The sequence below is a fragment of the Falco peregrinus genome, chromosome 4 (assembly GCF_023634155.1).
Source record: "Falco peregrinus isolate bFalPer1 chromosome 4, bFalPer1.pri, whole genome shotgun sequence".
Taxonomy (NCBI): Eukaryota; Metazoa; Chordata; class Aves; order Falconiformes; family Falconidae; genus Falco; species Falco peregrinus.
In genome coordinates this window covers 69,546,331-69,571,210 of record NC_073724.1, presented here as the reverse complement: position 1 = coordinate 69,571,210, position 24,880 = coordinate 69,546,331, and positions in this window count along the sequence as shown.

Genomic DNA, 24,880 nt, shown 5'->3' with positions numbered 1-24,880 from the left:
GAAATAAAACAAGTTGCATGTGTAGGCACAGACATTAAGTTTCATAAAATCATAGATCATATCAAGTTGGAAGGGATCAATAAGGATCACCAAGTCCACCTCCCTGCTCCTTGCAGGACTATCTAAAACTAAACCATATGACTAAGAGTGTCATCCATATACTCCTCAAATTCTGACAGGCTTGCTGCCATGACCACTTCCCTGGGAAGCCTGTTCCACTGTGTGACAACCTTCTCCATGAAGAACCCTTTCCTAATGTCCAGTCTGAACTTCCCCTGTCACAGATCCATTCCATCTCCTTGTGCTCTATTGCTGGTCACCAGAGAGAGGAGATCAGCAGCTCCCCCTATGCTGCCCCCCTTGAGGAAGTTGTAGACTGCAGTGAGGGCAAGCCTCAGCCTTGTCTTCTCCAAGCTGAACAAACCAAATGACCTCAGCACTTCTGGTAAGTCTTGCCCTTGAGACTTTTTACTATCTTGGTCACCCTCCTCTGGACACACTCTAATAGTTTCATGTCCTTTTATACTGAACAACCTGAAACTGCACACAGTACTGGCTATGGGGCTGCCCTGGTGCAGCATAGAGGGGCAATCACCTTCCCCAACCAGCTAGCGATGCTGTGCTTGATGCATCCCTCCAGGACATGGATGGCTTTTTTGGCTGCCAGGGCGCACTGTTGACTCATATTTAACTTGCCATTAACCCAGACCACCAGCTGTCTTTCCATTGGGCTGCTCTCCAGCCTCTCATTCCCTGGTTTGTAGGTATAACCAGGATTACTTTGTCCCAGGTGGAGAATCCGTCACTTCCTCTTGTTAAATTTCTGTTTCATTATATCTAAATTGAGACAGGCTTTCAGTCTCTGAAATCACAGATGTACATAACCATGCCTTCTAACCAGCTGCTAAGAAGAAGATATCTAAGGTAAAAAAAAAAAAAAAAAAAAAAAAAAGTAAGAATATATGGCAGACTGTAGTCCATTTTAGTCCATTTCTTTTCAGCTAAGGTCTTGGAACTGTTGTGAATATTATTCACTCCTCTTTTTTTCTTCATACCTCCTTGCTAACTTCCTGCATAGACCTCCAATACCATATATCTATCCCATCTTTCTCATTAGCAACTAAGTCAGCAGATTTGTCTCAAAACTAGATTTTTTTTCAACAAATCTGTGTCACCTTATTCCATTTGCCAATAGGAATTTATTCATTAATTGTCATATATTTAGTTAGAATACATTTGGACTGTATTTTTCTTGCAGTGGAGAGTGTTTATACAATTATTTTTTAAAATCTAGTAAAGATTTTTTCTCAACAATACACCTGTTAGGATTAAGGCTCGTATTCAGACATCTAAACCTAGGTGTCAGTGACAGAGGTATCTAACAGGTTACCTTCTAGTTTAGGATCCTGTTTTAATCAAAAGACATGAGGTCAGTATTTTGGGTCTATAGAACTGCACTGCTGACTGCTATACTGCTGTCCAAAAATACTTGTCTATTTTAGGGTAAAATGAATAGCTGTCTGCAGTGACTAAAGGCTGCATTTAGCTTGCCTGTAAAAAGCCTATTGCCATTTCAGGTGACCGAGTGTCAGTGAGGAGGGCTGGAAGATCAGACAGAGGAACTGTGGGAGGCTTTTACCTTCTGGTGTAAAGACCATATGTCTGACAAAATGTCTTAGAACACCATAAATGTTAAGCAATGTTTATGTGGGAGGAATTAAATTGAGCTCTAGATCACTGCTGCTTGTGTTGGACACGTGTATGCACGTTTGTGCATGTGGTAGAAAGAGTCTCTGTAATTAAATGCATTAGCTAAGCTTATGAAGAAAATGTCAGGTTTAATATTTTATTATTTTTTTCTGGATCTTTTAAACTTCATTTTGTTTCTGATGTTATGACTAAAATCATATTTACTTCAAAATGTGCAAAATGATTGCTTTTCCACTACAAAATATTTTTAACGCTGCATTATGTTAAGCTTCTTTGATTACATTTGCTGTATTCATATAAATATTACTCTGTGCAGATACATGATGTGATTTTTATCTGAGGACAGCTAGACATATGTCTTAGAATAAATGCTGTCTAAATATGAATTTAATTTCCTAATAAAGTATAATCTGTAGTTGTCATATAATTTCAGAGTAAAATATTGTCTACAAAATATGTCTAGTTATCTCCAAATGCAAGTACACAATTATATAAGATTTAAGTGCAGAACATAAACTTAGACATTACAAATATTCAGCAACTATTATTTCAGAAGATATTATTTTGTTGAGAACTAGTTTAGACATAGATAAAGAAATAATAATGGGTATTTTTTTGGAAAAAAAAGATACAGGAGCTATACACATTTACATAAAACTAGACTTTTGGTAAAGTAGACTGCAGTTTTACAACTACTTTCAAGAAGAATAGCAATCAAGTCAAAAGTCTTATTTCTAAGACTAATTAAACATACTGTGGTGGAGCATAAAAAGAAGGCCAAACAGGTTTGGGTTTGGGGGGTGGTGGTGGTGGTTGTTGTTGTTGTTGGGGGGGGGGGGTTATGCTTTCTTTTGCCAGAGTGGAAGAATATGAACAAGACTATCTGTTACAGGACAAATCCTTTCATAATTTTGATAACATGAAAAAATAGCAGAGATATTTTGCTTAACTAAACTAAAGGTTACATATATCAGTCAAGGTAGTTTTTGAGAAGGTTGAAAATGAAATTAAATTAGCAAAGTCATTTGATATTGAGTTACACTTCACATGCTGTGTGCTGTGACTAACTGTTGCACCAGAGAGAAGTTAAATATGGAAAAAACATTAAAACTTCAGCAAGGATTATTTATAACTGTGAGTTTTAAAAAGGGAGCTTTCTTTGACTGTTTGCTACAACAGTTATGGAGACACCAGCAGTATTTTTCATTATTGTCAAATTCCTTCCGTTATGAAGTAACTATTACAGAAAACTGTGTCATAAAATACAGTTGTATATATAAGCCCATAACTTCCCTTATTAAGTAAAAACACCCAGTTAAAAAGGACAGAAAATATAAAAACACAAAGAAAGGATGAAATAAAAAGGTTATTGAGATGCTGATTGTTATATGTCAAAACTCGATTATCCAAGTCTGTGTAACACACAGCTGTGGCTTTCCAGAGTGTTTGATTTCAATAGTAGTCACAGGCTTTACAGTATAAGGCAACATTCAAAGCAAAGTAAGCATGAAACACATTCAGTTTTGGCTTGTCCAACTCAGCTGTATCCTAGTCCTTGCAGGCTAAGAAGAAACATATTTATTTGTTTGATTTTTTTGTTTGTTCATTTGTGTCTTTTCCTGTTATATTTGTGACATAAAACAAGTCTGTAGTACTTCTATGGTGAGTCTATAACTGTTTCTGCTGCTGCTTCTTCCTCCTCAAGCATTTCCCCTGCTTCAGCATGGGTCCTGCTGCTCCTACCCAAATGGCAGAGGACAGCTTGCATCCTCACCGCATGAGAGGTATGTCTAAAAGGCATAATACCAACCCTCATTTTCCTCAGGACTCCATGTGAGATGCCTCAGATAGGAATATTATTTTACTCAAAACCAAAAATTCAGAAATATTATGAGGGCTATACTGAAGTTATTTTTTTAAAGTGGGAAACCACAGTTCTGTGTTTTATTGCCCGGTGCATTTCCTGAGGGCTTTTTGCAGTGTTTGAGACTGCAAGGACTACTGTGATAGCGATGAAGGATTATTGGAATATAAGGAGACAAAACTGTTATACTCCTGTCTGTATAGGCTTTTGGCAACCAGACTTTCTTGAAGGGAGTTGTATAGAATGAGTGAAAATAGAGCTAAGGAGATACCTACTAATTTATGACTGGGGATGATGTGGGATCCTGTACTCAAACTCACTGCTGTTTTATTTACCAATGCAGATCTAATCAGATATCTCTGTCCATAATACTTCAGAAGCAAACAGACTTTGAATTTTGACATTAAGATATGATACCAAGGGAAAAAGAGTTTTAAAGACAAACAAAACTCCAGAGACTAGTACACACAATTTCAACTGCACTCTATAAAAAGGTAATGTTTAAAATAAGAATAACTGAAAAGATTGAGCAAGGTGGATAGTTTGGTAACTTCATTTATTTATGTAAGTGAGGCTCCAGGGACTAACTCCCCCATGAGCAGTGTATGAATAAGAGCATGACCTCAGCCTGAACAAGCAATGTGCCTGATCAGGATGTTATTCAGAGGTGCTTTTCACAGAAACCCACATAATATGAAATACGGTAATTCTCTACTTAAACACCAACCTAATATTTCCAGAGAAGAAAACTTAAAACATTCAGCTCAGGTTTCAAGGCAGTTAAAAGAATATTCAGTCTTACTGTGGGTTTCAAACCTGTTTGCTCCCAAAGTATTATGGACAGAGATACCTGATTAGATCTACATTGCGTAGCTGGTGTATAATCAGAGCCTTTCTTAGTTATGCTGGATACCACTTTATATGAATGCTCTTATCAGGTCTTATGAACTTTCCTAGGAATAAGCCAAATAGCCATAGATTAATTTTACATTGATACCTAGTGCTCCCAGACAATAAGACTGGAGAACACTTATCTTCTATGAAAACACTCTTCTGTAGGTATAAACTACTCTTTACCTCAATTTTCTGACTGATGAACTATTAAAATATTATGGAAATCTGTTTTTTCTATTCTGATAGCATAGAAATTTATTGGAATCTTGCTTTACACTGACTGGCACACTAGTTTATCCAGTGGCTATGGAGGTTTAACTAAAAAAAATATGGAGGACAGTATACCTGAGTGAGGAAAGGAAAAACAGAATACCTGAGTTTATGTTTGCATTTTGACAACAGAATTTAGTCAATCTCTTCAGATCTTATGCTGGTTTTATCCTTTCCTTTTTGTGATCCAGTTATCACTACTAAAGCCTGGATTGCACTAAAATAAATCACATTTTTTAAAAGTGCAGGACCTGGCTACCTGAAACAAACATTTTTTCATGGAAAGAAAAAAAAGTGGGGTTTAGATGAAACTAGAGTGTACAGGAAATGAAATCTTTTGTTTACTTTTGGAGTTGAAAGAATTGTCTTATCTCTTTTTCTTAAGTGCTTTATTTAAAAAAAAATACTTTAGAGTGCTGAGAGTAATATTTTATTTAGAAGAATGTTAAAACAAAGCATTTTGGCAGTTCCAAAATGCAATTTTACTTGCTAAGTTATCAGAATGAAAAGTTTTGACTTTTAAAAATAACTTTTTCCTTCTGGCCAAAGGTATTTGCAACATTTGCAAACGGCATTTAAGCTCCTAATAGCTTCCATTTCCTTATTCATCTGGTTGTGATAAATAGTCCAACTAACCAGAAAGTACTTATTATTTACATTAAGACCATGTTCTATATCTTCTAGGTAGAGAAGGACTAGTCCTTAGAAAGGACTAGTAGTGACTGGATTAATTAGTTGAGGCTATAAGGATTCAGTCTTCTAAATGCAGTGCTTTTCTGTGGGCACTCAAGTTACCCACTGATTTTGGAAAAGGTGAGTCATGGTGACAGTACATTCTTACTGAATGTTAAAAGTCAGAAGGAGAGATTGGTCTATTTTTAGATTATATTACTGTGATTTTTCACAATAGCTCTAATTAAGTGAGCCATTCTGCCTGTCTTATTGTTGTATGGGGTCAATTGTCCTCTGCATTGCCTATTTCTGTTGACACCTATATTAGATTAAAGAGGTTACCTAATTTTTCACTTAAAATCTGATGAGTTGAGCCCAGTATTTTTTATATATGTAGTAAAGAAAATTTTGCTAATTATAAAGGTCAATGTGCAGAATTCTGCTGCTAACTATAGGTGTCTAATGCCACTGTAGATATTGCGGAGTATCTTGTTTGGATGTCAGCTGTTGGATTAGAGGGGGTGGGAAATTGGTTGATCAGGGGTTTTTAGTTTGGTTTCCTGTTTTTCCCTTAAAACCCAGGTCTTTAGGGAATCCGGTGTTATACCTGTGAGATTCACCCAGAGGTACTGTATAGCCTAGCATTTATCAAGAGCTTTATGTTTACGAGTGAAATCCCATCATTTGTTAAAATGGCCTTAGTGCAGTTTTCTAAAGCCTGGACTCCAGTGCCACTTTAGGTATTAAGATATCTCAGATATCTTAATGCAGGCATTTATGACATGACATGAAGATTTCCATTGATCATGATGGGAATTTGGAAACCTGGTTCATATATATGCACATACTTTTACACCTTTATTTTGGTATCTGAGAACTGGTGCTTAATCCCACCCTTGCTGATGTTAAAAAAAAAAACAAAAAAACTCCACTGAAAACAACTAAACAAAAAACCCCAACACACTCAAGTCATTAAGAAACAACAAAAAATCTGAAATTGTATGACTCATCTTTAAACCTTTTTTGTATTTATACAGCTAAAATTCCTAATTTCCTTTGCAACTTCTCTTTCTGACTACAGTTACAGAGCCTAAACAAAATAGTCATGTGAGAACCACAGAAAAAGCTTCCAGATTTCCTGAAATGAATACAATTTCCCTTTGATAGTGTAACTAATTTTCTCAAGAGAGTATCTGCAATGTGTTAACACACTGATTTACTTTCCTAAGGGAAAGGTCCAGTTTTCAGTCCTGGTCATTTGTCACCTAGCCACTACAAGAATAAAACCTATAAACTTGGTCTGGGACCTGCTCAGTTTATGCACAGAAAAGTCATTTAGAAATCAGAACTTATACTCACAGGAGCTGCTATCTCAAAAAATGGCACAGCTACCTCTCTGACATATCCTGCTAACAACTCTTCATAATAGTTGCACAGCATGTGAACAAGACTGCTTCTGCATACCACATATTTGTAACACTATAATGCTGCTGAATGTCACTTGCAATGCTTTCTCTTCATTTTTCTTGCAGAAAACCAAAATCTCCAGCTGGTTTGTCTCATTTCAGAGTCAAAGAAAGAGGCCTGAGAGAACGCAAAATTCTATCTAAGGAAATGTCACTATTATGTTGCTTGTGGTAACAGGTGCTAAAACAGAACATGTCTTTTTAATATTGGTGTTCATCTTGTTCATAAATTATTACCTTTTCAAAACAAAAATAAAACCCCTGAAATCATTGAACTGAAAGTAATTTATTTCTTTATGAGTCTGCACTCCAAGTTGGCTTTTTTTTTTTTTTTTGCTTTGTGCTTTGAAGAAGTAGACAGCTTATTATCCTAATGATAACATAAAGAAATGAAAAACACATTAATAAAAATGAAAGTTTTTTTCTTTTTAGCATTTCCTGATAAAATTGACAAAATGGCAAGTGTGATGATTCCAGTTCTTTTGGGATTGCGTTGGAAAGTAAGGAAATAGATGGGAGAGGACTGAAGAAATATGTTCTTGCTGTTGGTGTGTTGACCCTGTCCAGCAGGCAAACATCCATACAGGCACTTCCTCCCTCTATCCCTGCCACACCCCAAGAATCTGGGGGGACAAAATCGAAAGCATAAAGAGTGAGAAAGCTCATGGATTGAGAAAAAGAAGTTTAATAGATGAATGAAAGACAAACCAGCAAAGCAAAAGAAATCGCTCATCCCCTCTCACAACCAGAACAATGCCCAGCCTCTGTCCAAAAAATGTCTATCTTGGAATTCCACTCCTCTCCCCCACTTCTTCTTCCTTTACTCCAGGTTTTATTGACGAGCATGATGTTGTATTGTGTGAAATAACCCTTTGGTCATCTGTCCCTACTGTGTCCTCTCCCAGCCTCTTGCCCACCCCCAGCCTACTTTCTGGGTGGAACTGAGTGGGGAAAAAGAGAGTCTTGATGCTGTGCAAGCACTGCTCAGCAATAGGTGAAACACTGGTGTGTTATCAATGCTATTGTAGCTGCAAATCCAAAACTGACGCATACAGGCTGCTATGAAGAAAATGAACTCCATTCCAGTCAGACACAGTACAGGGATTAACATTTAAAATTGTTTAAATCTAGCACCACATTTACTGTTTTCACCTTGTCTTGAGTTCTTCCTCTCTAATCTACATACACCCTTTGGACCGCTTCTTAAAAAAAACAACAAAAAACTATCAACAATTCACTTGTACCTAAATTTATAAACTGACCTTAACTTTCCTTATTTTCCTCCCTAAGAGTTCATCCTTCAGCATTTTCACTATTGCCTGCAACATCTTAGAGAAACACAAATAATTCTCTGTCTTGAGAATTCTTAAAACACATTCTAGATTTCAAAAATGCATATTCTAGAGCAGTAGATTTGCCTTTGGTTTATATATTCCTTTGAATGTTATTACTTGCTGCTGGGACAGAAAGAGAAGTTCATATTTATATAGAAATTAAAATTTATCAAGAGCACTATCTCACATACCTTTTAAGCCAGAAGTCTACAAGGGCAGCTACCTGTATTGCAATCTCTAAATGTGGAAAATAGTACTAGAAACATGAAGATTGCTATGAGTGACTAGTGATTTGTAGACTATAGATGTAGAAACATAAAAAAAGGTTAAAATAAATGAACAGAAGGACTATGAAAGTGGGATGTGTCATGATTCCTTCTCTAGTAAGTCATCCAGATTACATCACATATTTATATGCAGCTTCTCAGGACACACAGACTGAATGACAGAGTAAGTAAATCTTGATGGCCCAAAAAAGTGAGTCAGGGTGGACAGACTACTGTCAGCTCCTGAAAACTACAAGAAGGTATATTTAAAATCTGTATATGGTTAAAAGGTTGGTGTCCGCTACCCACTGTACCAATGCAAAAAATCCAGGACAAGGGTGCATGGATGTCCTCAGGTCTGCAAGCTGGACAAACCACCTGAGTCAACATCTTGGTGTCAGTAAGTATGTGAGTATGTATGAGACTGCATGTGAACGTTCTGAAGTTAAATCATCTTCCCCTCCTATACCTCTTACATTGTGCTTTGCTATACTGTTGCATAATTATATCCTACACAAAAACTGGAAACACTTTTGTCAAAATTAGAGTTCTCAATGGCAAATGATGTGCTCCAGAAATGTTCTGTTACAAAAGGTTTCTGAAGTAGAAATCCCTTTTATGAAACTGATAACTTGTGTAGATCATCAGATTAAAAAAAATAACGTAGATATTATTCTGTATACTGAGATTAACAAGTAATTGAAGTATTTATAATATTCCCAAGATTCTCCTGGGATTCACAAAGTGACAGCTCTCCTTTGCTTTCACCTTCACAGCAAGTATCAGTTTGATGTTTCTCCCTTGTGCAGAAGGTGAAACTGCATAAGTAAATTTCTCATTCAAGAAACTAAACAGTTATTCCACAAGGGATTTTTTTTCCTTTCTACAAAACAATCATCTTCAATTTTTAAAGTTTTGTGCAGTAAGGATTATTTCCAATAACAATATTTTTAACAAATAGTGAGTTTGATTTTGATTTTAGCTTTAGTCATGATGTCAGCAGGGCTGAAGACCAATGGTCCTAAAGTCAGCTGTGCCTTCAGTTGCTTGGACAAATACAACCATAATAACTGTAACCAGAACAGTTTCTCCCAGTCAGTTCCTACACCGTTCAGGAAAAAAAATGTTTGTCCACAGTTAGTGGAAGTCTGAAAGGATAACTTCACATTTTGAAAATAAACGAGAAAAGCGACGCTGAGCTAGTCAAAGCTGAAAATGAAATCTGAAGTAATAAAATTTCTGTGTCAATACCAATATTCTCCATCCTAGCAGATGTAGAAGAAGTAGATATAAGTTCTGTGTATAATGCTTATGGAACTCAAAAAAAATCATGTATAACAAAATAAAAGAACATAATACTTATTCACTGTGTCCCTGTAGAATGCTCGGTTGTTGAATTTGCTCCCAAAGCTCTCTGTATGGCCACTATAGAGTGATACATGCTGCTAAAAGGTACACCAAGAAGCTCATGCAGTGTCAAGAGATACCAAAAGTTATGCAGTAACAAATATGGAGCATAAGGCTGTGTTAGTGTAACTAACTCTGGTGTGGCTTTCTACACAGAAGGGATAGGATTCGGTTCTAGTGTCCAAACAATTCATTTTAAGTATTTAAATAGCAGTATGTACATACTAGGTGAGGTTCAGTTTCCACATATACATATTTAGTGCCATTTGAGGTGCCATAGAGTATCCACCCTAACCCCTGGCAGATGATACAAAGTGTGTGTCTTCTTTAGGTGCTGTCTTACCTTTTAATCCCATATATACGTCTTACATATCCTAAGAGGCTTTAAATACTATTAGACACTTATGTGTGGTAATTGAGGCTGTATATTTAAGGTCTTATAGACAGTGAACACTTACTCAACACACTTAGTGACCTGTGTATTTGTTCCCCTTTTCAAATGTCATTGCTGCTCCAAAAAGTTGTGAGCCTCCCTTGAGTCTTCTGATTTATGAGCTAATCCAGAGAGGAGAGTCTGGACTCAGGATGGATAGCTTGAAGTTAAGCAGGGATACACTGAAATGCTTGTGATGGAGATAGGCTTCTATCATTATACCCTTGACCCAATATTGTTCTGAGCTGAAACTCATTGTAGATGTTTTCATTCACTCAAGACCCTAAGCATGTCTTCTCTTAAATTCAAGTGCCTAACTGAACAGAATTTACTGTTTTAAGAACATGCCTAGGCAAAGAAACATAGTGCTACACACTCCTTGCAGTATAATGTAGTGCTGATGACATACCAAGGAAATAGGAAACTTGAATTTAGCTCTGTTTCATTGTGAGGAAATCCAGAACGTATGTTGTTGGAGAGAAACATAACAGCTAGGTTATGAAATAGTTGAAGTAAAATAGAGGAGGGGAATAAAGAATTAATCCAGAGGAAGATGTATGCCAGGGGCACTGAAGTCTTGGACACCTAAATCATTTTACATTAAATAATAGTAGGTTGAAAAATTAAGAGCTCTCTGAGAAGAAAACACTATGGAAGACTGCCCACTTCTGATCCTACACTGCAAATTACAAATGCAATAACCTGGTTTCATCCCACTTTGCCTTCCTTGTTTGTCTTCTACCTCTTAGGGTGTCATGTCTGGCAAAGGCAAATATTTCTCCACTTTACCTGCACTTTGCTAGTTTTTACACTTTTCTTGAAGCATAGTTGTGTTTCTGATTCCTCTTACACAGAAGATGGTACTGAGTGTATCTTCAACACATCATGGATGAGCACTTTAACTTACAGTTTTCTGAAAAAGATGGGAGGCACCAAACTTCTCCTTTGACCACTTATTTGACTTAAAATCATCATGGCTGCTGTGCTTTGAGCCAATTTCATCTTGTCAAGCTATGCCAGATTCTGAGTTAGCCTAGGAATTTAGGTACTTCTGTCTTTCATCTCTGAAATAATATGGACCAAGCTATAACTAACCAAATGTCCAGACATAAATTTTAAGGTAACCTAGGATCTCTTTTAATCTTACCTGGTATTAACAAAATTTTCATAAAAATTGAGCAAATTAACCTATTCATTACTTACCTGATTTTCTCTTAGGGAAAACCTGGAACAGATTGGCCGATGGTTCATAAAACTTAAAGTGAATACTGCAAATTGAACCTTAAACTGAAAAAGACACCTTCTGCAAATGCTGCAGTGCTTGTGATTTATCCAACTCCTCACATATATGGTAATTTTTTTTTTTCAAAGTTGACTTGTATTATATCAGAAAGATAGAGTGTTTTCTTCTTTATTAAATATGATGAAATATTTCCATAGAAATAGGTATTCTTACTAACTTCCATTCTGATATTTATCTTTCCCTGTCTTATATCAGCCAAAACCAAGGCTTTAAGGAAAAATCACAGTACCACTCAGGACAGCAATGGGATTAGCCACCCAAAACCAGAGTTCATAAGCAGTTCCATCCTTCATGAAAACTATAACTTAATACAACAAAATAACTTCATAGATAGTTTGCCTGTAGAGTCAAATTGGTTTGCTCATATTTTGTCTCAGGACTATTGCCCACATTATATCCAAAATATTGCTATGGCCAAAATGGAGAAGACCATTTCTGTGAAATCAAGGACTTATTGCTACCCTAAATAAAATAGTAGCAATCTAAGCAAAATATAATTTATTGCTCCAGTTACATTAACACTTCAATCCTAATTAATACAGAAAATCACATTAATAATATGCTTAAAATTCATGCACACGAAAGTTAACAAATTTCTACAGCTTTACTTCAGTCTTATTGTCACCATCCCAGTGTCCTCTGTGTCATAAGGCTGATGGTGTCAGCTTCCTCAAGCAGAAAAGTTATGGGCCCCATGTGTTATCAGTGTCCCAACTCTACACAAGGAGTCGTTTGATTTGGAGAGGAAGGTTCCTTCATCTTCATTCTTCAAGTCTGATTTGGACTATTTTTATACATTTTCTTTCTTCAGTCTGCTTCCTGGTCATTGGTATCCAGGTAAAGTTCAAAAGCTGCCAAATGGTATCCCCCAATCTCAGCTGACGTCAATGCTGTCGCTTGCTATGCTATGACAGTTTGGCGTGGTCAGACCTTTATTTTATGTGGTATTCACAGAACTGAAGCTGAAGCAAGGCAGGAAACAGTTACTTCAGTGGTAGATAGCTGTTACAGCAAGGTAAAATACTCCTTGGTCAAAGCAAGCTCTGACTAGTCCTCAGAACCCTCATGGTAAAATCAATATGAAGCCTACCTGCTTGTACCACCAATAAAAAAAATATTATAATAATAATATTTAACAAGTTATAAACCCATGCACAATAGTTACATATTTCCTCACTCCTGGACTCATATCTGGAATGAGCAGTTTTCTTGGTGAAAAATCCTGACCTGGAGCAAAGCACAGCTTGGACCAGGATCTCTGATGCTAATCAATCTAAACTATTTGATTTGGCAACCATTTGTCCTTGACTTATTTTTATAAGAACAGTGTATACATTGTGTTTATGGCATAAAAAGCATCTAAAAACCCGTAATTCCACAAGATTTAAACAGACTTTTTTAGAAGGAAAATACTTAATTTTAATGAAAAAAATGTCCCTTGTTAAATGTCAAGTCCTTTTCCTCAGAAAATCTAGGAACTAAATTAATTGTAATGTGGGGATATCAGAATAAAGAGGAACAAAGAAGAAAACCTATTCCGTTCAACATTAGTATCAGAAAAGGTTAAGTAGTTTGGTAGGAAATTATGATAAATAAAAAGTATATAAATGCTGTCATCCAGATAGGATCATAGTTAAATTCTAACAAACTTATGATCTAATCAACTAAGAACAGAATCTTAGAATAAGAAACTCAGAGCAGTATTATTAAGATTCAGAAACATATGCATTTTTTTTTCAGATGTTAAAAATAAAATTACAGGCCCTCATATTTCTCCATGACAGTATATCAAAATTCTTTGATATTTTTATGGGCTAAGATGCCTAATATCCCTTTTTGGTAATCACTGTCACTTACAGTAGCAGATGTTTGATTTGAGGAGGCAATTTGTTAGATTCTGAGTAGCAAATTACAGTCGTACCGTACAGCTTGTTAAATGATTAGGGTATAATCATATACTTATTCTTAGGTGTTTCACTTTTGGAACATCTGAAATGTTTTGAAGATCTATTTTTTAACAAGGACATTAGCAAAGCAGTAACATAACATCTCATCATAATGAACAGATCAAAACTGTTTTCAAATTATTAGTAATCAATTCATTTCCTGATCATCCACGCATTTCAGTATTTTACAGTAAAATGTATCAAGAACATGTATTTATTGCAGGAATGCGATTAAAAATCACAGATATTTCCAGAAACAAGCTTTATAAAACATCTGAGTAACTGAATAACTGTTTTCTTTAAATGAATAACTGAAGATAAAAATATATAAGTATGAAGTATGTCAGCCATAATATATCTGCTTTGCAGGTGGTAACAGACAAAAGAGCTAACAGGTACTTAGGCTTCAGTGTTGAAGACGATTAATCATATAGCTGCTTCCTTAAAACAGCTTCATAGACATATTTATGTAGTACATTTAACAAATTCCTAAAAGTGTAAAGTGTGTATTTCTGATCCAGAAATAACATTTCTTTTTATGTAGAACCTGCGTGATTTCAGTCTTTGTTAAAATATCAGTGACATAGAAAAAAAAATAATTTAAGATTTTTACAGATTGTTTGATTTTCCTGGTAATACCAGCTGTGCTAACTATAAGACTTGTAAAAAGCACAGAGAAAAATAAGTGTTGGTGCACTGGAAGAAACACTACTAATCTTCACTCAGTCAAATAAAAAAGAAATGACAGAATTACTTCCTTTACCTTGGAATACCATGCCTTTTTAAAGGCATAACTTTATGTCTTTATGCATTTCCTCTCCATGCATGCGTTATTAGAAGGATAGGAACAGAAAGAAGCAGTAGTGTGAGAATAAAGAGAGATGCTAAAAGTAACACCTTACTATGCAAATAAAACATTCATTAAAATATATAACAGGGTTTTTACTTGCTTCTTCATCTGGTTCCTGTCACCATGATATGTAAAATCAATTACTTTGAACATTGGAGTACCTATTCTCATTTACCTATTATTAAAACTGCTGTACTTTGAAGTATGACTTACAAATAAAATCTATTTTTAATTTAACTTAAAGCAAGAACAGGCGAAGAAAAAATAAACATATACAATTCAAACCCCATACTTGAATTTCAGAAAGGTAAAAACAAAATCTGAAGATAATGATGAAGCAGAGGAACAAATTAATCTACAATTACAAAATCAGTTTCTCCTTTCAATTCAAGGAAATCAACACAGCATTAACAACAAAGAAAAAGAATCTGATGCAACTTTCAGAAAGGAAAAAAATATTATAGAAATATTTATAGATTAGAAATAATAAAATAAAGCAATTTAATTATATATATATATATATATATATATATAATTCCACAAAGAACAAAATTTATATAATTAAGAAAGAACCCAATTGTATAGCTGTTGAGAAAAATACTTGCTGTGGCTTAACCAATTTTCAAGTCCTGCCCTTCTTGTCTGAATTTCACTAGAACATTCAGAAACAGGAGACTCTGTGAATCATAACCCTCCAAACTTTATGTCTTCATAACCTGTTCTGAAAGTCCACAGAGACCTTGTGCACTTACTCTACAGAAAAATCCTGCAAAACATTATCCAATTACTAGATATAATATTAAGTTTAAACAAACATTTATTTTTTTTTTCATTCTAGACTTAGCCTTCCCATAAGCTTATGGATAATGCATACTCAGCTTTCACAGAAAAGAAAATCTTTCATGAACAAAGACTTAATCTCACTTCATCATTTGGAGTAATAAGCATAAGCTAACAAGAAAAAGAAAGAAATCTTCCTAAAATCCTTTGTATCATCTATTTTGCAGTCTTCCAAATATGTTCAAACTTTTTTGACCTGTTTTGTTTTGCTATTATATATTATATAAGCCAAAAAAAATCTTAGTTATTGCATTTGTATTGAAACTGCTTTTTGGAAAAATGGCAGAATATGTATTGACAGAACCCACAAACCCTTGCTTGATACTTTTCCCAAAAATGAAAAATCAGGTTAAAGGCATTTTTATTGTTGTCTTCACATCTTGGCTGTATCATGATTGCCAAAGTCCTGTAGGCTGTTTACTTTATGATTCATATTATTATACAACACAGTTAACTCATCAAAATATTAAAATATAGGCTGAAAATAAATTACTAGATCTCTTCTGTTGTATTCTGTTCAGGTTTTATACTGTGCTAGTGTTTTTGAAGGACTTAATTTGCCTAAACAGTTTGGTGGAGTTTTTTTTAATTCTCTTTCTCTTTTTCTGATATTTAAACCTCATCTGCCTTACTTCCATTATGAAATAATTATTGTTTCTTTTTTCCAGAAGTCATATTTATCCTTACTTAGTTGAAAAAAAAGCCATTATAGTGTTCAGAAATTATGAACTTTTAAACACATTTAGAGAAGAGCAATAAGGGAACAATAATTCAAAATGTACAGCATAGGAATAGAAAGTATTAATATGCCTTTTCTGGCATACTAATACATTAGAAAAATGTGGGAGCTATAAAAAAAGACAAAGAGGGAAAATCTATCAGTAACTATATATTTAACCTTTCCCTATATTTATTGGCAATGTATACATACTGGAAAGTGAAGAAAGAGTATGTAATGATACTTCCAGAAAACTGAAAAAGTTGTTAAAAACTATCAGGGATTATCTGCATACATTCATAAAGGAAGAATCCAAAAGAGTTCTACAGAAAATAAGCTCTTACTTCCCCATTCATAGGGAAAAGTACTGGACTGTCAGACGCATGAATAGGTCTTTTTAATTCAGTTGCCTGGAACCTTGATCATCATATTCTGCAAATGTATTTTAGGCTGTAGATATGGATTATTACAGAAAATTATTTCATTTTAAAGATATAGCAAGTAATAACAGATATTTTTAAGAGTTTATTCTTTAAAATATTTCTCTTTGCTTAGGAAAATATCAAAAAGCCTTTCAAAACACAAATAAATAAATCCATATAAAACGTACATTTATATAAAAACCTCTTAAATCAGTAGCTGGGGTGTGCCATCTCCTAGGAAAGTCTCATTGACCTACAGATTTTAATCAAAAGTACTTTAAATGGTTTACATTTATTCCATGTTTTCCATTGCATTTGGATGTAGGTGGACATATTGTGTGTGCATCACAAACAAATGTATCTATAGGTTGATATCACTATTAGTTTGTAGAGTATTGATTGTTTTATGATAAAAAACATTAGATTTCTTTGGATCACTGCTGCTGCGTAAAAAAGCTTTTTATATAACCGATAAACTACAGACAGTTGATAACTATTTTTTAGTGTGACTAGCTCAAATCTCTAAAATTTAACAAATAAACTTCTAGAAATTTGTTAAAATTGTTATTCTTACTATATTCACCATCTTTTCCATAAGTAATTATGCAAGACATCTACTATCATTCAATGACAGAAATTTATTAGTTATTTCCAGCTCTATTTAACTCATGAATACCTGTTGCAGAATGGCTGTGTGATCATGGCCATGACTCCCTTAAAGATCTTTGTGAAACAAAGTTAGCGTAAGTTAGCTGAAGCAGGCCTTGCAGCTACTCTGAGGCATGCTGATAAGGAAGCTGAGAAAAACACTGACCTTGTGCCTAATGTTGTAAATAACTTTGAGGAATTCGCGTAGACAAGAGAGGAAAAAAAATATGTAGCTAGCTATCCGCAGAAACCGCAAGTAGGAGGACGTATGAAAATGTAACCCTTTAAAGCTTAGCCAATCAGCAGATGACTAGTAGGCATAATTAACTGGAACTGTATATAAGACATAATCGCGCCGTAATAAATCGAAGCTTGCTTTATCACTCATATTGAGTCGGCTGCTTGCTTCCCCTCGCTCGTCGCAAATACCTTCATCTAATCACATCTCTATGTGAAATAAACTTGTTGACATCTTCTCATCTGCCAGAAGTGTCTTTATAACAAAGAAGATTAAAGTCTTTGCAAGTCTTCCATACATGATACAAACAAATGACTTATAATTATAAAATTATTATAAAAATTAAAATAATTAACTAAGTATATTGATTGTAGCCTGTTGGGAAGAAACTTTCTGATAGCTAGGGGAAAGGGGTTTTTAAAATATATTATCTATTTAAGCAAAGTTAATCCAAATAATACAGTAGAAGAATAATAGAAAGAATGCTTTAAATTTCCCTCCCAGTACACTAAGATGAATTACATAATAAATGTAAGATCCATAACCTTAAATGAAAAGAAATGGAAATAAAAATTAATTCTTCTGCATTACTTAAATCCATACTGAATTTCATTTAAATGTTTTACATTTTAACACAACTTTGATAGCCAATGGTAAGACTAGTTTGTAATTGTTTTGTCAGGATTTTTTATGTCACATCACTTAGCTGTGAGATAATCAAAAGGATGATATTTAGAATAAGTTAGGGCCTCTATATAAGACCTGATAATATGAAGAGAAACAAGTATCTCTGAAGTTTTATTCTGTCTTAAAATGCATATCTATGGGAAGTGAGATGTTGTCTGCTATGTAACTCCATTCCTTCAGGTGCAGAAATTTGTCTGAATCCATCAAAGTTTCTTCTTTTGGAAATTAAAGTTCAACTATAATGAGCAAGAAGTGGGAGGAAGGAAGGAAGGATATTGTACCACTGGTTCACATCCTCAACTTCCTCTTTGCCCCCTTAGAATATTTATTTATAGGTGACTTCTTAAAATTTCAAGTAACAAGAGAGATATAAATCTTAAGTTAAAGTATTAACTTAATTTTGTGCTGATTTCAGAAATGGGCCTAGCTTTGAGATTTCTTACTCGGCACTCAGGGTGTTTTCAAGACCTATGAGAACTTCTAGTTCAACAGCCAGCTATTATGTTCATCATTAAGGGCATGGTAATTCAGTAATGGCAATAAAATAGATATTTGGGAGAAAACTAAATTTTGACCTTTCTAACCTCATGATAGACAAACTTACATTTTATAAAGAGAAACCATATATAATTCTTTCTTTTCCCTTGTTTTCTGTTAATTGTTCTGGTATTTGTGTGCATACTTTTATACTCTGTGTGTGTCTGTGTATAATGTATATACACATATAAAAACACAATGCATGCATACATTGTATTTGCATGTATGTTATATAATTTATGTATACATTTAAAAAGAATACACACAAGCATGCACAAACGTTTACCAAAGAAGCAACTTCTAGTCTAATAAAATAGCTTTGAGCTTAGGCTTGTGTAAATATTTGCTCATGTACCAGGTTACTATTTTGGATGTTGAAAAGTAAATGGCACCTAAAGTAAGGAATACATGCAAATATACCTGGAATTATGAAAAAAGAAATTGCTTCATACACATCACAAGTCTTATATATTGATTTTACAACCTTGATAAATTTCAGTTTAGAATTTCAGAAGTGCTATGTAGGACTAAATCTGTACAAATGTAGAATTAAGTATCTAAAGGGGTGCTAAAGTTTATGCAATTGTAATACTAACTGTAAGTAAAAATAACTTTTTTCACTGTTTTCTCCTGTGCAAATATTTTCTTGTAAGAAACATATTAGGTGATTCTCACTTTGAATCATCAATTCATGTTTATATTAGTTGTCCTATTTCATGGAAACAGAACCTGCACAAACATAAAATCATTGATGATTCTATTTTTTGTAAGCTGGGGGGGGGGTGGGGTGGGGGGGGTGGGATGTGAGGTGGAGAAGGGATCATTACAAATCAGCAGAGTAGGAATATCTTTGTATAAGAAAAAAAAATATTATTCAGGAGGTGAGAAAAAGCCAGTATGTGCCAGAGAGAAGAAAATTCCAGGATTAAATTACTGGTTTTATAAATTGGAATAGGAAAGGATGCAAAATCAAGTTACAAGGAAGGAGAGATGTATTCTGACAAACAATCATATTATCAAAAATCAGAGCTTCTAAAAACGAATCCTTGATAAAAAGAATCACAGAATACAGAAAAGTTTAAGCTGGAAGAGACCTCTGGAGGTCATTGAGTTCAAACCCTGCTCAAAGCAGGATTACCGAGAGCTTGCTGCCCAGGGTTGTGTCCAGTCAGGTTTTATGTATCTCCACATGAGGAGACTCCACCACATCTCAGAGAGGTCATCTATTTCAGTTTTCCATCACCACTACAGGAAAAAAAAAAAAAAAAAAAAAGGAAAAAACAATTTTTTTCTTACATTTAATGTAATTTCCTGATATTCAGGTTGTGCCCATTGCTCTTTGCTCTGCCACTGGGCACCTCTGAGGAGAGTCTGGCTGCATCTTCTTTCCTCCCTTCTGCTAGGTAAACAGATTGGATCCCTGCTGATCCTTCTCTTCTCCAAGCTAAACAGTTCCTACTCTTTCAGACACCTTGAATGTAAGATGCTCCATCCTCTTAATCATCTTAGCGGCCCTTCACTGGGTTTACTTCAGTAGCTCTATGTCTTCCTTGTACTGGAGAACCCAGATGTCAACCCAGAACTTCAGATGTGGCCTCACCAGCACTTAATAAAGTGGAAGTATCACCTTCTTTGACTTGCTCCTGATGCTCTTTCTGTCCCAGCCCAGGAAGCTGATGGCCACCTTTGCCATAAGGGCACATTGCTGCCTTATGATCAGCCTGTTGTTCACCAGAACCCACAGGGCTTTTTTTTCTGCAAAACTGTTTCCCAGCTGGCTTCCACAGCCTGTCCCTGCTGCCTGGGGTTACTCCTTCCTAGGGATATGACTTTGCATTTCCCTTTGTTGAAATTCATGAGTTTTTTCTCTTCCCATTTCTACAACCTGTTAAGGTCCCTGTTAAGGTCCCTCTCATCTATCTGGTGTATCAATCACTTCTCCCAGTTTTGTATCATTTGTAAACTTGCTGATACTGCAATCTGCCCCATCATCCAGGTCATTAATAAACAAAATTGTCCCCAGTGTACACTATTAGTGACTGGTTGTTATGCACCTTGTCCAGGATCTCAGCAGAGAGAAGTTTCTTCTGGAGGTGTTCAGTACAAATATTTACATGCAGTTTTAACTGAATCTTTGCTGTCTGGTTCTGTGAAAGTATTGCTTTGGCAAATGAAACCTCAAAATTTTACCTCTGTAACAGGTCTTGAGGTTAATCTCCCAACAGTGATGCATATACTTGGGATGACCCCTGTCTTTCTGATTAAGATGTCTCCTTTGCTTTCCAACGTGGTCCACCACTTCCTCATGTCATTGTTTGTCAACTTCTTCCTCCGCTGTCATTCTCAGTTTATAGTTCTCCTCATCAGATTGGCCAGCTTGCAGACAAAGATGATTTTGTCCCCTTTAGTCAGGTGGATCCCATCTCTTCCAAGCAGTCCTTTATCCTCAAAGAGGATCCCCTGATCACAGAAACTGCAGCCCTACTGTTGACACCAGCTGCACAGTTGTTGGTGCACAGGATCCTTCTCCTTAAGGTCTTTCATCTCACCAGCAGGACTGAGGAGAAAAACATCTGGTCCAGCAGGCTTTTGTCCATTGCCCCCAGGCACATTTAGTCACGTGTGATACTTTTCAGGTCTCTCCTGGCAGTATCACTGGTGTGCACATGGTTTCATAGTCTGAGGAGGAAAGAAACCTCAGCAGTTTCCATAACATACTGGATATGAGCTCCCAGCATGAAGCAAACCTCTCTAGGCAGCAGGTCAGATTGGCAGATGGGGGTCTTTCCCTACAGCAGGGGGTCACTCACTGCTATTGCTTGCCACTTCCTCCCGGTTGCTGCTGCAACTCTTAGACTGTCAGCTCAGATGTTTCATTGGACACAGCTCCCAGACTCTCGCCTGCTATCAGAGCACTAAATCTTTTCAGTAGCTGCAAACCTGCAGGTGGACCAAGAGCTTCCTTTCTAGTGCCAGAAGCCACAGACTTCCAGCCTTTGTATGAGTCTCCACTTCCCACCCTAACAGGCACAGATTTTGCCTGCATTTCCTTTGGTACAGCAGGTGGTTTGGTCTCTCGAAGCTACAGGATCTTAGGGAAGATCTGGTTATCTCCTGGTGATCTCTGCTGCTGCACAAACCACTGACTTTCTACTGCAACTCTTTTGCTTGGTAACACAGACCCTACATCCCCACCTGTGTCTTGCAGAAAAGTAACATACCTCCTGCTGTCCCAGCCTCAGTAGGTCCTTCCAGGTGCCCTAGCAGCCCAGGATCTGGACAACTGTATCTCCCTTGGGTCCAGGCTGAGACCTCTGATCTTACAGGGTGAGTTACTTCAGTACATGCTGGGGACCAGTCCTTGCAGTGCATCACCACCATTGTTGAACACATGCACTGCCTTCACCAGAATTGTTGGTCCCCTTCTGTGTGCCCCTCTCTCCAAACTGCTGTGCAAAATGCTACACCTGTGAGCTCTCTCTGTTTGCTGCATTCATACACAGGTAACATCTCAGTAAGTTTTACAAAAACTTATTATGTCTTTACACATGTATATTACATTATAATGCAGTACAATACAGGTTAATCTATATCTTTGATAATACAATGCAATATCATGAATGGTGTCCATAGTTTATACATGTATTAATGTGTAGAGGAATGAAGCTGGCTTAATTATCATTGATAATATACAGCTGTGGGCTGGCTTCAGGGGCAGGGGGTTGGCTGATGTGGATAAGGTGCAGGTGTGGCTGGTTAAGTTAAGAGGTTGAGCAGCCAATGAAGAGAAAGCAGCCAAGGAAATGAGAGGAGGATGACGTACAGAGAAGAGAGAGGGAGTAGGTGTATGTGGCTTGGGTGAGGAGAGAGTAGGAGAAGGCAGCAGAGGGATTGGCATGAAGAGTATGTTGGTATGTGGTAGTAAAAGATGTTGTAGCTTGATAGTTTGGAGAGTGCTGCAATGTTCATGTAATTTAAAAAAAAAATAAACCCCCTTTCTATATTTGTTGTAATCTTACATTATTTCTTTCTTTATGTGTATTACAGGTTTTTTTGTTAGCTTAACTTCATAAGAAGACTGGAATTGCAGATAAAACAATATGTATCAATTGTCAGAATTCTCCTCCTTGCTTAACATGATATTATTTCTATGTGATTAAATGTTAATTGTGGATAACTGGCTAGCTGAAAAGGATCACATAGACATAGTCCAGCTGGCTGGACAAAAATGCACATCGCTCTCAGCTTATCTGAAGTAAAGCAAAAATACACTATCCTTGGCTGTTCTTGTTACACGATAACAGGAAGACTGCGGTGGGAAAAGAATGTTACAGGTGGGAACAGATAACTACAGAAGAGAAACTAGGGGTGGGCTTGGTATTTAGGCAACTAACCAATAATGAGCTTAACTTTTGTAATATGTATGAGCTAATTATAACAAGGCACAAAAGGTGACTGTAAAGGACAATAAACAAAGTCTGCTGATCACTCATATTGAGTGACTGTGTCTTCCCTCCATTGCAACAGTTAATAAACCTTTCTTGGTATTAATATCCATTTTCTTCTCTTCTATGAATTCTTACTTCATCTCATCTCCTTTTCCCATAATCTGTTTCATATTTTTTTCCAATTCTATGCTCTTTCTCTCCTCCCCTTCCCCCATTTCCTTGTTTTTTCCTCCCTTCAATTTTTTAAACTGTATACACAGTCAAATAAAAAAGAGCAGGGTGATATCCGACTGCATGTCAAATACTCTATGTAGCTGCAGCTAAAAGAAAGAAAAATGTATGCTTCCAAAGGCACTGCGGATACCCAAATTCTTTCCAATGTACAAAGGTGCCTATCTTCAAGTGAGTATCTTTCAGTGAACAGTAAAAACAACAGAAACGTAAGCCTTGATGGGCTCAGTGTGATTGCTCTAAATAATTGAAAAAATCATAAAGGGTTATTGAACACAAATTTACGATAAACAGCTCAAAAAAGTCTTTATGAGTACAGGAAGTTGGGACAATTAATGAGATTATATTTTGGGAAAACATGTGCCCCATTTTAATTGCCTTCACTTGGTTTGTGCTGCCAATTGCTCTTCAAAATAGGTTGTCCGCCAGCCTAGATGCAGGGCAGTCATTTGTACATTCTTAAATGGCTAGGAATGTCATGAAAACGTAACCAGTATTCCAAGCTATTTATGACAGAAGCATGTTTTTCAGAGTTCAGTGTTCACCCTATTGTGATCTTACAGAAACATCCTTTGGTCATAATACAGGACCCTTACAGCCATGAGTAAAATTTGCAGCTTGCAAGTATTTTGTGGCTAAAGCATCCTTTAAATGAAAGAAGAAATGTTTCATGGAGATGAAAGAGATTTAGAAATGCCACATTACTTTTATACTTCATGTATCCCTTACAGTATTTCTAAGTAATTAGCAGTGACTTTGATCACCTGAAATCTTACCACATGTATTATTAATAATGCTGATCTACTTTGGTATTAAAAGCTGCAGTTTAAAAATTCCCATTTTCAGTATACTCAAATTCTCTAAACTTACTATACTGCAACAATTTATTGCAGGAAGGAAATTTTCTGCCTATATGCTCCACTTTACCTCCAAGAATTTAGACTCAGAGATTTTATATTGAATAAAATATACCATGAAAATTGGAAGGTCATTGTAATAAAATGAAAATGGTTTTATAACAGAACTAAATAGAAAAAAAAATCTTATGTACTTATAGAAGGTTATGTGGAGAATTAAGGTGTTTTTTTCTACCCGAATCACTGATATGCTATTCTCAAGACACCTTTGCTCACCAACAACCTGAAAGTTCCCTTTAGCAGATTGACCACTAAAGGCAGATACTGTTGCTAGCTAATTTGATAGTTTGATACCAAGGTAAGGAGTATAGCAAAAGGATGGATCTGGTAACATTTCCCATTTCCATAGTGCAGTCGCATAACTAATTTCCCCCCACAGAAAAATAATAGTCTCCTAGCAATAAATATTCAGGAGTTTGTCCATTCAAGAAAAGATGAGTATGTTAATAATCAGATCTTGAAAGCCGGGAGACATTCTCAGGGCATCTGATATGGGTCTACCACAGCCATCTTGGCCAAGAGCCAACTACAGCCCAAAAAGGTGCAGCGGACTGTGGCAAACACATAACAATACAGACAAAACCTAAATGTTGAGCCTTGGCATGGGTGATAGATCAACAGGTGACAGAAGAGCAAGATCTGCAATTGCGAAACTTATAGCAGGAGATAACTTATTTGGTTGCAGTCTGTGCTGATACCTGGCTATAAAACCCACCCAATCATAGACCTGGGGAACACTATCAAGCCATTGTCCAACATGTATAGAAACAGGGGACTTG